The 5,091-nt window shown below is 39.7% G+C and overlaps 1 long non-coding RNA gene across 1 annotated transcript; it reads right to left on the minus strand.

Moving 5' to 3' along the window:
• Window positions 1-1,859: 1,859 nt before the first annotated feature.
• On the minus strand, window positions 1,860-3,362 carry LOC137162582 (uncharacterized). The gene is made up of 3 exons (XR_010922417.1): window positions 3,237-3,362; window positions 2,145-2,234; window positions 1,860-1,906 (listed from the first exon to the last, which is right to left on the minus strand). It is a non-coding gene; the product is annotated as an uncharacterized lncRNA (long non-coding RNA).
• Window positions 3,363-5,091: the final 1,729 nt, after the last annotated feature.

Consider the following 5,091-nt stretch of genomic DNA (forward strand, 5'->3'; position numbering starts at 1 on the left):
TGCTGAGCGCTCTGGTCACAAACCAGCAAAGCATTGAAGCATGTGTTTAGCATTAGGTATATGAATAGTTCCATAGGCATTAGTTGATTTTCTCTGCTTTGTAAACAAAGATTGTTACTTAAGCAAAGACGTTTAATAAAATGTGAAAGGAAAATAAAATATTAAAGTAAAGCAGAAGGAACTTACATCACTGGTGTCATGAGGAAAGGGGCTCTGAGGCAAACTAATCAAAGCAAACTCCAGAGAATAATAAATTGTTCCAGCCACTGCTGTCACTATGCTCAATATTATAGTGACAAAAGTGCATTTTTCCTATAGACAGAAACATATTGTATATTAATTAAATGTTAGTGACTATTTTAATGCATTTATTTCACATTTTTAATTTGAGGATCTAAAAGTGCATTATCAGTATAAACTAAGCCACATAATGCCCTGTGAGGCAGGTATTATATCCATTTTACTGATGGATAAATTGAGGCATAGAACAACTAAGTGCTATGCCCCAGAGAGTGTCAGAAATAGAACCAAATTAATTCCTTGAATTCATTATTGGAATTTGTGTAGGCATTTATTCATAGTGTTCAACAAACTGATAGGAAAGCAGTGTTTATAATGATCTGAAATTCTAAGATTATAAAACGATTCATGAACTTCAGCTGGTACCTCACATTTTTCCATACTTGGCTGGGCCAAGGAACCCCTAGTACCTGATCTAAAATACTCTTCAAGTATTGACATCGGTGGACTTTGGATCAGGTCCTAAGTTCAGTCTGGACCAGACAATGAACAAGATTTTATTTTAACATGGGTCCCTGGTTGTAATACCTCTCTCTTCCAGAGGATGTTCAGAGAAACGGTGACTGGCTAACCGCAGAGTCCATTTATTTTGGCAGAGTTTTCCTTGACATGCTTTTGAATCCCCTGCTCTGTTTCTTTTCTTTTTTTTGTAATTAATCTGCCTTTTTTGTGATTTCTAAGAACTTATATTTTTTATCCATAGAGTGGTTTCCCTGAGAGCCACAGAGTTTGTCCTTGTGCTACATCCTTGGGTTCTGGTGGGTTGTAAGTTTAGGAACTGATCTTGCAAAGGTCATGGCACTTGCTTAACTTAGTACCCTGCGAGTACTCTATAAATTAATCATGTACATAAGTCTTTGCAGGATTGGGGCCTTATACGGATTGTTTCTTCAATTAGATTTGAATAGTTTTCTACTGGGTTTCTTCATAGATGTCTTAAACATTTAAATACGTTGTTTTTGTTTCATTACACTGAAGAGACACTCGGAAATACATAGATGTGAAGCTAGTCTCCCCATCCAAAATAATCTATTTAGGATTTCACATTCATTTTTTTCAGGTTTTCTTTTTCTCCTTTGCTGAAAAAGCCCTGGATTCCTCTGTTACTATTTTATTACTAAGGATACAATTTGGTCATGGATTATGTCACTTTCTAAGGCCTCAGTGACTTCTGGAGCAGGGCTGGAGCAGCTGTCAATCCCAGGGCAGCCACCGAACAGCTGGCTGGCCAGCTCCAGCTGCTGAACTGCAGCAGCAGCCAGCCCCAGGCCTGCAGAGCAGCTGCTGCTGAACAACTGATTGGCTAGCCTGGCTGTCAGACAGCTGACCAGGGGCCATCCCCAGGCGCTCAAGAGCTGATTGGCTGGATCAGTGGGCTGGAGCTGCTGCAAGCTGGGGCAGCTCTGTTTTCCTCCTCCCCCAGGGTATTTTTAGTAAAAGTCAGGGACAGATGGTGGCTTCCATGAATTTTTGTTTATTGTCTGCAACCGGTCTCTAATTTTTATTAAAATTCCGGTGAGAGAATTTTAACCTTAATTATTACACTCACCCGAAGAACTGACTGTTTTTTCACCAGTATAAGAAGGGACAATCCAGATATAAGGAACTGTGAAAAAACAAGACAACAGAAAATGTGCAAAAAATTATTTTCATTGCTGTCCATTTTGGAGCCAGATTCTTAGCTACTGTAAATCAGGTAGCTCCATTAGCTTCAATGGATTTACACCAGCTGAGGATTTGGTCCTTCATATTTAACAGAATATCCGTCTGAGTTAATTTCTTTCATTGCTATATAATGAAACAAATAATTAAGGATTCTTAGTTTTTATATAATGTTGTTTTACCATAGCTGCAGACCACCATGGTGCTCCAATTCCTGCTTCACCAAAACACCCAACTACAAACATTGCAATTGCAACTGCAACTTGAAAAATCTACAAGAGAAATATTATATTGGTCAGTAGTGGAACCTGGATGTGAAGCTGAAGCCATTAAATAGGGGACTCTGCACAATCATCTTTACTTTTTTTAAAAACAAACCTGACTTTTTCAACCTTAAGTTACAGGATAAGGGCTTCATTGTGCTTCCAGTGAATTCAGTGTAAAAATCTCATTGATTTAAATGGGAGTAGAATTGAGCCTAAATCCTGGCCTCAGATGTCTGTGTGCAACTCTTGTTGAATTTAATAGAAATCGCATGAGCATATCTGAGGCCAAAATCTGGCTGATTGTGTAAAGGGACTGAGCCAAATTCAGTTATAGCTATGCAATCCCAAAGAAATTGATAGGATTGCCTGGAGTAATTGAGGGTGGAATGTGTGCCAGTGGAGTTACACCAGGGATGAATCTATCTCCCTGCGTATATTTCTGGCTGGATAAAGCTCTGGACTGGTATCTGACTCAGCTTATTATGTGGCAAAGTACTAAGCACACAAACCATAAAACAGATTCTAATTTTGTAAGCAGTCATTTTGTTTCTATGGCTGTTCAGACAAGTGCATTATAACCATATGTTAAAAAATTCAGATTATGGGTTAACTATTCTCGGGGTCACTAGATGGAATTACAAAATAATCTGTAATTACTGTGTAGTTCTTTAGCATTTTTATTAAGATGTACAAATTATTATACTGATGAGCCCAATTGGAAATACAGTGATAACTAGCATTTGCAAATATTAAAAATATTATAATCTGCTGCTTTGGGAGCCTCATTCTCCATTAGGTGGGTTGCTCCTATATAGGAGAGAGTGGGAACTGCAAATTTCAACCTACATAATTTCTGCCATTCAGTGGGGCAGGGTGTGTTCCTTCCCTTTCCCCTCCACCTGTAAAAAAGGCCACAGATCTACTGCCTAGACCTGTGAACCCAACAAGATCTACAGTAGTCTTGGGAATCCATCCAAGGCAAGGAGCATCAGTATGAAGGCCTCTCACCATCACAGTGATGCTCAGCTCCTTCCTGCCACTAATTCTCTACAACTCCTGAATGGAATGACTCCTAATGGAGCCATGATGTCAGCAGCTCCCCTGATTTTAGCAACCATCTGACTCTGGTGGTGGGGTTTCATACTGTCCATGCAAGTTGCTGTAGACTTTGTTCCGCAAGGCCTGGGGAGAGGGGAAAATCCAAACCTGTTCTCTGCACATATATCTGGACACCAGGGTGCCCCACACAGAGACTTCCCGAGGGTTGACGTGACATGGAGCATATCCTGAAAATGTCTCCCAGTCTCTCCATACTTCCACTAGCCAGATCCATCATCCTGGCTTCCCCCTGCTTGTATGAAGCCCTTATTTAGAAGGCATGATAATAAGTACTTACAGCAGGTATGATTGGATGCTGTTTTGTAAATTTTTTCTTCCAGGGTTCTGGTAGTTAATTGCTTGTGTATTCCCCCTCCATCTTTCTGTGGAGATACTACCTCAGTATTTATTTAGAACCTGTAGTGGTAGCATCAAAGGCTCTATTTCAGATCAGAGGCAAAATGTCCAGCTTTTCTCCTTGAGCCACCACTGTCTGAAAAGCTCTGTTTCTGAATCTTTGTTCATTATTTTAACCAAAGTCCAAACCTGGGGTTCTGAAATATCTGAATAACTGCCATTTTTGTGAACCTTTTCCCTTAGGATTCTAGTCTTCATGGTTAAATATAAATTACTAATATCAGTCCAAGTTATTCTGTGTAAAGTCTCACTCACATTATTCAGGAATGGTTGCTAATCTAAAACATTGTAGTATTGTAGTTGCTAGGATTAGATCTATGACTATCCCCCTTCCTGTTGATATTATGTCAAATACTATAAATATTTAATGACTCAAAACTCCCTTTAATTTCAATGCGAGTTTTTGCTCAGGAACGATGTTGTAGATTTCAAAATGCTTCACAAACGCTCTGTATGCCATTGTAGCACTTAAATGTGAATAGCACATTGCACAACAGTGGAAGGGAGGTGAACTTTTGGCCAAGGACACTTGGGGAAACTCCCCTCCCAATCGCTTACAAAATGTACCAAAAGATCATTAGCGTCTATGCTGAGCAGACAAGACCTTTAAGGATCTAGTCCTGTGCTCAAAGTTAATGGGAGTTTTGCTATTGACTTTAATGGGGAATGGAGACAGTTCCATTGTCTGGTAGCCAGTCTTTTACAATTGCAGGAAATTCCTCCTGAGCTTGGCAATTCTTATATCAGTACTCAATTTAAAAAATCTTTTCTCCTTGCAAAGGGGGATTTATAATTCCCTGAAAACATACCAGACAATGACTGATAAAGCACCTCAAGTTAAAGTCAGACCTAATGTGTCAGATAAATGGGGCAAAATCCAACTTCAGTGTCTGCATGTTTAGCTGGTATGTCCCTAATGAAGGACCAACATTCTCGTGGAACATTGGCTGATGTGCTTAAAAGATCACCCCTGTTTTTGAATGCAGAACAGAAGCTGCAGCAGAACGCAGCCGTGGTGAGTAGTAGTATTTAAATGGTTTATAGCATCTCTTGGTTCTCCTAGCCATCTACATTAAACGGAGAAGGTTAATTGTTACAAGGTATCTGTTCAGTTAGTTCCATGTATAAAAGTTGTACACATTTAACAAATGTTGGTCCAAAAACCTATCTATAACAAGTTGTCCTCTTGTTCACAAAGGAACCAGTGCCACATCCAGAGTCTCTTCCCAGGAAGTTGTGTTTTCCCAAGATTTACCAGCACCCAAGATAGGCAAAATTAACAAAGGCAGTTCCTCAGCCCACCCTGGTCTACAGATCCCAGGGGATTTTCCTCTTTACCCCTCAGTCC

The sequence above is a fragment of the Emydura macquarii genome, unplaced genomic scaffold (genome assembly GCF_026122565.2).
Source record: "Emydura macquarii macquarii isolate MOO-44397 ecotype Brisbane River unplaced genomic scaffold, CSIRO-AGI_Emac_v2 contig_2432, whole genome shotgun sequence".
Lineage (NCBI taxonomy): Eukaryota > Metazoa > Chordata > Testudines > Chelidae > Emydura > Emydura macquarii.